This window comes from Mercenaria mercenaria, chromosome 12 (genome assembly GCF_021730395.1).
Source record: "Mercenaria mercenaria strain notata chromosome 12, MADL_Memer_1, whole genome shotgun sequence".
In the NCBI taxonomy this organism is placed as follows: Eukaryota; Metazoa; Mollusca; class Bivalvia; order Venerida; family Veneridae; genus Mercenaria; species Mercenaria mercenaria.
In genome coordinates this window covers 47,160,233-47,171,043 of record NC_069372.1, presented here as the reverse complement: position 1 = coordinate 47,171,043, position 10,811 = coordinate 47,160,233, and the positions used below count along the sequence as shown (strand labels likewise).

The 10,811-nt window shown below is 37.1% G+C and overlaps 1 protein-coding gene across 2 annotated transcripts in view; it reads right to left on the bottom strand.

Annotated features, from left to right (window-relative positions):
- LOC123533579 (uncharacterized) overlaps nucleotides 1–10,725 on the bottom strand; it is a 35,922-nt gene extending 25,197 nt beyond the window's left edge. The window contains exon 1 of one of the 2 annotated variants that reach the window (XM_045315278.2): nucleotides 10,576–10,725. The gene's annotated coding sequence lies outside the window, so the exon portion shown is untranslated. Of the gene's footprint in view, nucleotides 110–10,575 lie in introns of those variants that run through there. The other variant, XM_045315279.2, reaches the window with a different exon arrangement.
- Nucleotides 10,726–10,811: the final 86 nt, after the last annotated feature.

The following is a 10,811-nucleotide window of genomic DNA, read 5'->3' as shown; positions in this document are numbered from 1 at the left end:
CTTGAAAATCATATCATGTTTTACTCTTTTTGCAAATTTCCCATATATTTCTGGTGTCCTTCAATGCATATCATTCTTCACAATCTGTTGCAAAATTTGCATACTTTGTATATTACTACTTGAACTTTCATCGCACACAGGACGAGCTGGATAAATCTTATTTTATCAGTAACTACAATTTTATCTGTAACTCGTCGTGAAGAATAATTATTATGTACTGCACTGAATTACACGTGACATTATATACATGGGAAAGTTACAAAAATAGTAACGAGATGACTTTCAAAATGAGTGTACGAAAATTATTAAGCTAGTGAGAGACGATTTTTGTTTAAAATTAGCTCAAATAAGTTTTTCATATGTTGTATTTCAGGATATACAATGATGATATGCCCCATCAATCTTGCGATATCGCTTGGCGAAGTCGCGTTCCGAAAAGAAATGGCACAAAAAGGCCACAGTAAATATTTGGGGTGCGCTAATATTTGCGTAAATTATACTGTATTTTTTTCAACTTTATTTTAAATCTGATATGAAAATCCGGATAAGAACTACTCAATTTGAAAGAATAGTTCACTGAACTACAGTTTGGGGTTTTCACAAAGGCGTGTGGTTTCCTGGGGCTTGATGGGGGGGGGGGGGGGGGGGGGGGGGGGGGGAGGCGATCGTCTACTGTCTCAAGTCCGCTCAGTATGCATAAGTTGACTTGTGGAATGTCGTTGTGCCCGCTCATGATATTACTTCAAACAAGAGCGGACACCTTGATAAAACCACTTAAGTACTGTGCACCTAAGATATTCATCCACCTTTTAACACATGAAAAAAGTATTGATCCGTTTCGGAAGTTTGACACTGAACTATATATAGATAGGTATTCAACGAAATTTTATTCATAACTATTTATAGCTACCGTCACAAGTTTCAAGTTATGTTTTGGCCCATATCACAGTATGAAAATTGCTTTAACCGTTTACATAGTTTACATGGTTTAAGTAGTCTAGATAGCGCCACACCAAACTGATTTAAATGTATAGTAATTTCTAGGAACGACCTCACATAAGGTTTCGAGCACATGGGTTTGTAGAACCAGTACTTTGGTGTTATCATAATTTATAGATTTTTCAGTCTCAGGTTATTTCAATATATATCTGATCTGTACGGTGGCACAGAGGCGACATAGATACTGTTATACTAATACACACGTATTAGTATAAAAAAATCTATGTCTCCTCTAGGCCACCGCTGATAACAGTGTTGAACACTTTTTATAAACATTGAACTGATTGCCAGACTGTGCCCCACACCCTCCACCTTTTAAAAGGGGGGCACTTAGAGTTACTCTTGTCTGTACATCCGAATTTGTGTCTTGAATATTTCAAAAAGTACTTGACCCAGAGTCATCAAGGCCTCACAACATTGTATTCAACCAGGTGAAGTTGTGCGCCTGCTGTTTCAATTTGGATTTCACACATCCGAACCAGAGTTATGGCCCTCGACTCACTCAAAAATATGCATTAAATGGCATAAAAGTGTGTGTCACATGCATCTCAAAAATTAAATGTCCTAGGATTATGGAACATTACATGAATATAGATGGGTTTACACTTTGCGCGATCCTTAGCAACGGTAGTAAATTTCGCGCATGCGCACTCTACGTAGGGCAAAAAGACATGACCGCACAATATAAACTATGTTAGAATATATCACATTTCAATCTATTCGATCAATATGAGTCTGTGTTATAATAAATTACCACTGCAGGACAAAGAAGAATATATGTAAATCATTGCATGGCCACAACTGCCTTGCTCAAAATGAGATACTTTAACTAATGCGCTTTATGACTGATAATTAGGGATTCATAATGAACAGCAATAGACTCTTTCATCTCAACAAATCTAGGTAAAAGAAAAATGTTGAAGTAGATCTATGGATTTTAAAAAGTCGAAAATAAAAATAGATAAAGCGGCTTCTCAGGTAATGTTTGATCAATAACATATCTATCTTTAATCAATGCATTATGTACAATAAATTGTGTGGTCAATATCTTCTTTATTGTGGCAAAACAATAAATGATTTTATGTAGGTTTACTTATTGTTCAACGGTCTTTTTGCCACACGTAAAGAGCGCATGCGCATTAAAATCAAAACATCCGGTAAAAAATCAGGGCGACTAATATCTATTACTGAGCATGTGAAATTGTGCACTCAGTCAGACCAGAATTTTGGCCCTTGACTTAGTAAAATATATGCGTAAAAGGGAAGAAAGAGTTATGTAACACGCATCCTAATACACATTTCACCTATGGTCATGAAACATGAAACGAATATTATTCAGCTTGTGAAGTTGTGCACCTTGGGTTTTGTTTAGAATTCCTGTCGGTCAGATCAGCGTTATGGCCCTAAATTTAGTCAAAAATATGCACAAAAAAGGCAAACAAGTTTGTATCGTATGTATCTTAAAAAGTATTTAAGTTGGAGTCATTAAACATTGCTTGATTGTTTTACAGCATGTGAACCTGTGCACCTGGTATTCTGTTTGAGATTTCCTCAGCAAGACCGGAGTTATGGTCCTTGACCTAGTGAAAAATACGCATAAAGTTCTTAAACGTTTGTGTTGCATACATCTCAAAACAAGACAACCGGTAACACCAATCGATGTTCCCCGAAGCACATATCCAAAAAGAGGGGATTCAAAGATTGGGTCATATAGAGTTATAGTTCTTAGTTACTGCACTTCCCCTCAATCTCAAAGACGTGATAGATAGATAGATAGATAGATAGATAAACAGATTTCGGCAAAGGATAAAATTTACATGATTAACAACCACAGTATACAACAAGTGAATGAAGTATTGACATGCAATACAAAGTCCCCTACTGGAAGGCACCTAATTTTCTATACTGCAGTATAACATAATGAACTGATATCTGTCAATGATGTATAAACAATATTGTACTATGTATACAATATGTTATAGCAAAACGCTTAACAATATTTATACAGTTATTTATATTTAAAAACCTACAGTTGTTTTCATGTGGCATTTTGTTTTGCCCGATTATCAAAAAAGGTGTCATATGTTATTTATAGTAACAACAAAGGGAGAAAAATATAAGTCCACAAGAAACTCTTTACTAGGTAGAGACAGGTCAAAATGCTCCTTAAAACTGGATGTAACATGCATGTTGTACCACAGAAAACTGGTCCCGATTTTTCCCTACGGACAGTAATAAATAAGTTACAATATAATCTATTTATAGTAATAACAAAGGGACGTAATTCTAAAAACAAGAGATCACAGAGTGATCTTGGCGCCCACCAATGTGCAATTTTTGAGTGTTCCAAATTTCAAGACTTACTGACAAGCTCATGGTCAAATTTCATTTCCATACACAACACTGTGCATGTGGTCCAAATTCGAAAGCTGTAGCTTGAGAAATGTGAAAGTAGGTCATTAGGTCAATGTCAAGGTCAAAGTTTGTTTCGGTAAACAATCCTATGCATGTGGTCTAAATTTGAAGCCTGTAGCTACAGAAATGTAAAATAGGTCACTAGGTCAATCTTAAGGTCAATGTTCATTTCGGTACACAAAACTATGCAAGTGGTCCAAATTTGAAGGCTGTAGCTTGAGAAATGTAAAAGTAGGCCACTAGGTCAAAATCAAGGTCACATTCTATTTCGGAATACAAAACTATGCATGTGGTCCAAATTTGAAGCCTGTACCTTCAAAAATGTGAAAATAAGTCACTAGGTCAATGTAAAGGTCAAAGTTCATTTTGGTACACAAAACTATGCATGCGGTCCGAATTTGAAGGCTATAGCTTGAGAAATGTAAAAGTAGGTCACTATGTCAAAATCAAGGTCAAATTTTATTTCGGAATACAAATCTATGCATGTGGTCCAAATTTGAAGCCTGTACCTTAAAAATGTGAACGTAGGTCACTAGGTCAATGTAAAGGTCAAAGTTCATTTCGGTACACAAAACTATGCATGTGGTTCAAATTTTAAGGCTGTAGCTTGAGAAATGTATAAGTAGGTCACTAGGTCAAAATCAAGATCAAATTTTATTTTGGAATACAAAACTATGCATGTGGTCCAAATTTGAAGCCTGTACCTTCAAAAATGTGAAAATAAGTCACTAGGTCAATGTAAAGGTCAAAGTTCATTTTGGTACACAAAACTATGCATGTGGTCCGAATTTGAAGGCTATAGCTTGAGAAATGTAAAAGTAGGTCACTATGTCAAAATCAAGGTCAAATTTTATTTCGGAATACAAATCTATGCATGTGGTCCAAAGTTGAAGCCTGTACCTTAAAAATGTGAACGTAGGTCACTAGGTCAATGTAAAGGTCAAAGTTCATTTCGGTACACAAAACTATGCATGTGGTTCAAATTTTAAGGCTGTAGCTTGAGAAATGTAAAAGTAGGTCACTAGGTCAAAATCAAGATCAAATTTTATTTTGGAATACAAAACTATGCATGTGGTCCAAATTTGAAGCCTGTACCTTCAAAAATGTGAAAGTAGGTCACTTGGTCAATGTGAAGGTCAAAGTTTTTTTCGGTACACAAAACTATGCATGTGGTCCAAATTTGAAGGCTATAGCTTGAGAAATGTGAAAGTAGGTCACTAGGTCAAAATCAATGTCAAATTTCATTTTGAAACACGGAACTATGCATATGGTCCAAATTTGACGCCTGTACCTTCAAAAATATGAAAGTAGGTCACTAGGTCAAAATCAAGGTCAAAGCTTTTTCCAGTACACAAAACTATGCATGTGGTCCAAATTTGAAGGCTGTAGCTACAGAAATGTGAAAGTAGGTCACTAGGTCAAAATCAAGGTCAACTCATGTCAAGGTTCATCTTGCCACTCAAAAATATACATGTGGTCCAAATTTGAAGGCTGTAGCTACAGAAATGTGAAAGCAGGTCACTAGGTCAAAATCAAGGTCAACTCATGTCAAGGTTCATCTTGCCACTCAAAAATATACATGTGGTCCAAATTTGAATGTTGTAGTTATTGACAAGAAGATTTTAAAACCTTTTTCCTATATAAGTCTATATAAAGCATGTGACCCCCGGGGCGGGCCATATTTGCCCCTGGGGGGGATAATTTGAACAAACTTGGTAGAGAACCACTAGATGATGCTACATTAAAAGTATCAAAGCCCTAGGCTTTGTGGTTTGGACAAGAAGATTTTCAAAGTTTTTCCTGATATAAGTCTATGTAAACCATATGACCCCCAGGGAGGGGCCATATTTGACCCTAGGGGTATAATTTGAACAATCTTAGTTGAAGACCACTAGATGATGTCACATACAAAATATCAAAGCCCTAGGCCCTGTGGTTTTGGACAAGAGGTTATTCAAAGTTTTTCCCTATATAAGTCTATATAAACCATGTGACCCCCAGGGTGGGGCCATATTTGACCCTAGAGAAATGATTTGAATCATCTTGGTAGAGGACCACTAGATGATGCTTCATACCAAATATCAAAGCCCTAGGCTCTGTGGTTTTGGACAAGAAGGTTTTCAAAGCTTTTCCCTATATAAATCTATGTAAAATATAGAAATAAACAAAGGGCCATAACTCACTCATAAATTGTTGAACCAGTCTGATTTTCAGGGGGACACAACTAGGGTACCAATACATCATTCTGACAAAGTTTGGTCAAAATCCCCCCAGTAGTTTCTGAGGAGATGCGATAACGAGAAATTGTTAACGGACGGACTGACGGAATGACGGACGGACGGACCACGGACGCAGAGTGATTTTAATAGGCCACCATCTGATGATGTTGGGCTAACAAGGGTGCCTCACGGTGGTGATTTTTTGTGCCAAGTTACATCAAAATCCTTCCATGCATAAAGAAGAAATGCTCCGAACAAAGTCATTCTTGTATCTGACCTTTGGCTACTAAGTGTGACCTTGACCTTATACCTAGGGACCAGGTTCTTGCGCATGACACTCCATCTTATGGTGATGAACACTGGACAGGAAAAATGCCCTTTTGGCTTTAGACTTCCAAGTGTGGCCTTGACCTTGCAGCTCAGGGCTCAGGTTTTGCGCAAAATATATTGTCTAATCCAGGGGAATATTTGCGCAAACTAATATTCAAATCCTGTTTTTGTATGACAAAGTTATTGACCGGACAGGAAAAAGTCCCATTTACCTTTGATCTCCAAGTGTGACCTTGACCTTTAAGTCAGAGTTCTGGGTGTTGCGCATGACACGTCGTTTCATCATCTGGAACATTTATGCCAAGTAATATTAAAATCACTTTGTCTGATCATGGTGAACATTTGTGCCAAGCGGTATTAAAATCCTTTAATGAATGACGGGGTTATGGACCGGACACGAAACAGACCCTGTTCGTGCTATGTAAACATTTGACTGCCAAGTGTGACCTTGACCTTTGAGCTAGGGGTCTGAAAGTTGTGCATGATACATCGTCTTATATAAGGTACATTTGTGCCAAGTAATATTAAAATTCCTTCATGGATGGCATAGTTATGGACCGGACAGGAAAAAAGCCCTGCTGTCCTTTGACCTCCAACTGTGACCTTGACCTTTAAACGAGTGGTCCGGGTTTTGTGCATGACACGTCGTGTCATTATGGGGAACATTTGTGTCAAGTAATATTAAAATCCTTTCATGGATGACAGAGTTATGGACCGGACACGAAATTGCGGACGGACAGACGGAAAAGCGCATTCGCGAAACTGGTTTTCAACCAGTAGAGGACTAATAAAACAATAAGCATCATTAAATACTGTATTATGCATAAGAAAACCTTGGCATTCTCCTAATACCAAGGATAACACAACAAAGAGGAAGCTCTTATTTCCATTTTATCCCAAGCATTTGTGGTATAACATAGAGAGACCCTTTTTAAAACAAATTATTTAAATAAAAAATAACATCTATATTACAAATTGAAATTATCAAGTTGAACTTATCACAGTCAGACCATCACAAATTTTATCACACTGTTACTAATAATATTAAAATATCTTATCATATATCCTTGATAATCTATAAAACAAAATGAAACTGTTAAAATGCTTCTGATAAATGTTTAAAAGAGCATGTCGTGGCAAAAATTAGTGACTTTATAAAATGAAAAAGGAGAAAATTCCTGAGTCGAAAGTTATACATTAAACAATAAAAATGCATTAATACACATAAAAAAGAAAACATTAAACAATATTACTGAAAAATTTGCATGTAGTGATATTTGATTGCTACCTTAAAAATGGGGTCAGTTAGAGTTATAGGTCCTAGTTACTGCATTTTCTTTCAATGACCTCTATATTTGTGTGAAGTATCAAGTTTTACCTTCTTAGAGTTTTCAAATCATGCTCCAGACAAAAAAATTTAACATAAGGGAAGATATAATTCAACAAGAGATCACAGAGTGATCTTGGCGCCCACCAATGTGTCATTTTTGAGTGTTCCAAATTTCAAGACTTATTGACAAGCTCAAGGTCAAATTTCATTTCCGTACACAACACTGTGCATGTGATTCAAATTCGAAAGCTGTAGCTTGAGAAATGTGAAAGTAGGTCACTAGATCAATTTCAAGGTCAAAGTTCTTTGTACACAAAACTATGCATGTGCATCAAGTTTGAAGGCTGTAGCTTGAGAAATTTGAAAGTAGGTCACTAGGTCAATCTTAAGGTCAAAGTTTAATTTGGTACACAAAACTATGCAAGTGGTGCAAATTTGAAGCCTGTACCTTCAAAAATGTGAAAGTAGGTCAATAGGTCAATGTCAAGGTCAAAGTTTGTTTCGGTACACAATCTAATGCATGTGGTCTAAATTTGAAGCCAGTAGCTACAGAAATGTGAAAGTAGGTCAATAGGTCAATCTTAAGGTCAAAATTCATTTCGGTACACAAAACTATGCATGTGGTCCAAATTTGAAGGCTGTAGCTTGAGAAATGTGAAAGTAGGTCACTAGGTCAAAATCAAGGTCAAATTTTATTTCAGAATACAGAACTATGCAATGTGGTCCAAATTTGAAGCTTGTACCTTCAAAAATATGAAAGTAGGTCACTAGGTCAATGTAAAGGTCAAAGTTTGTTTCGGTACATAAAACCATGCATGTGGTCTAAATTTTAAGGCTGTAGCTTGAGAAATGTGAAAGTAGGTCACTGGGTCAAAATCAAGGTCAAATTTCATTTCGGAACACAAAACTTTGCATGTGGTCCAAATTTGAAGCTTGTACCTTCAAAAATGACGAAGTAGGTCACTAGGTTAATGTCAAGGTCAAAGTTTTTTCTATACACAAAACTATGCATGTGGTCAAAATTTGAAGGCTGTAGCTTGAGAAATGTGGAAGTAGGTCACTAGGTCAAAATCAAGGTCAAATTTCATTTCCGAACACGAAACTATGCATGTGGTCCAAATTTGAAGCCTGTACCTACAAAAAATGTGAAAGTAGGTCACTTGGTCAATGTCAAGGTCAAAGTGTTTTCTGGTGCACAAAACTACGCATGTGGTCCAAATTTGAAGGCTGTATAGCTTGAGAAAATGTAAAAGTAGGTCACTAGGTCAAAATCAAGGTCAAATTTCATTCGAAACCAAAATTATGCATGTGGTCCAAATTTGAAGACTGTACCTTCAAAAATGTGGAAGTAGGTCACCAGGTCAATGTCAAGGTCAAAGTTTTTTTTCGGTACACAAAACTATGCAGGTGGTCCAAATTTGAAGGCTATAGCTTGAGAAATGTGAAAGTAGGTCACTAGGTCAAAATCAATGTCAAATTTCATTTTGAAACAAGGAACTATGCATATGGTCCAAATTTGACGCCTGTACCTTCAAAAATGTGGAAGTAGGTCACTAGGTCAAAATCAAGGTCAAAGTTTTTTTCCGGTGCACAAAACTATGCATGTGGTCCAAATTTGAAGGCTGTAGCTACAGAAATGTGAAAGTAGGTCACTAGGTCAAAATCAAGGTCAACTCATGTCAAGGTTCATCTGCCACTCAAAAATATACAAGTGGTCCAAGTTTGAATGTTGCAGTTATTGACAAGAAGATTTTAAAAGCTTTTCCCTATATAAGTCTATATGAAGCATGTGACCCCCGGGTCGGGGCCATATTTGCCCCTGGGGGGATAATTTGAACAAACTTGGTAGAGAACCACTAGATGATGCTTCATTAAAAGTATCAAAGCCCTAGGCTTTGTGGTTTGGACAAAAAGATTTTCAAAGTTTTTCCCTATATAAGTCTATGTAAACCATACGACCCCCTGGGCGGGGCCATATTTAACCCTAGGGGTATAATTTGAACAATCTTAGTCGAAGACCACTAGATGATGTCATATACAAAATATCAAAGCCCTAGGCCCTGTGGTTTTGGACAAGGGTTTTTGCAAAGTTTTTCCCTATATAAGTCTTTGTAAACCATGTGACACCCAGGGCAGGGCCATATTTGACCCCAGTGAAATAATTTGAATCATCTTGGTAGAGGACCACTAGATGATGCTTCATACCAAATATCAAAGCCCTAGGCCCTGTGGTTTTGGACAAGAAGGTTTTCAAAGTTTTTCCCTATATAAATCTATGTAAATTATAGAAATAAACAAAGGGCCATAACTCACTCATAAATTGTTGAACCAGTCTGATTTTCAGGGGGACACAACTAGGGTACCAATACATCATTCTGACAAAGTTTGGTAAAAATCCCCCAGTAGTTTCTGAGGAGATGCGATAACGAGAAATTGTTAACGGACGGACGGACTGACGGAATGACGGACGGACGGACCACGGACGCAGAGTGATTTTAATAGCCCACCATCTGATGATGGTGGGCTAAAAATGGGATCAGCTAGAGTTATTGTTCCTTATCATTGCACTTCCTCTCATTGAGCTCTTATTCATTATTTTAAGTAACAACTTAGTATCTTCAATACATTTCGAGTTATGCTCCGGACAAGAAGTGTGACGGACGGACGGACGTTCTCACGAAACGGTATTTATGTGACACCCCCATTGTTCTCTCTATTGTTCTATCAGTCACATAAAAAGAAAAAGGTCACATAAACAGAACGGAATGAATGACATCAAAGAGAAAGTACCGTTATGAAGTCACTTAACCATCATTTCGCGGACACGGACAGACAGACAGACGGGCGGACAAGGTGGCGACTATATGCACCCCTCCCCCACTTCGGGGAGCATAAAAATGATATACAGTCATGAACGAAACCATGTAGGAATATCATTTAGCATGTGAATTTTGGATTTCATGAAAGTTTGTGTCTCGTACGTGTATCTCAAAATTAAGGTATTTGACCTAGAGACCTAAAACTAGGACTGGTATTGAGCACCGGTGTTCTGTTTGAGATTCCACGCAGTCAGACTACACATGTTAAGTGCTTTAAGAGTTTATGTTGCACGTATCAAAAAAAACACAAAAAAAAACCTACTTATGAGAACACGTATAGTAGCAGGCAGGAAGTATATAGTGTCCTATGGACACACACGTGGTTTAATTTAATTACATTAATTAACGTGATCATATCTACGAAAGATTTCTCTTTGATAATATAAGACTTTCTGTAACATACCTTAAATCCTATGGCAGTTTTATACAAAATCCACTTAAACAAATAAAATGTTTTCCGCAAATTTATTTTGTGAATTCATTTGGTTACTTAACACCGTAATCCCTGGAGTAAACTGAATAGATCATACCGTAGTGTATGCATAATTATAAAGGAACTGCGTAATTCGGCATGCACAATCTGATCACCTCGGCCTTTATGCTACGCGTATTTACCGGAGTATACGGAAATGCCCGATG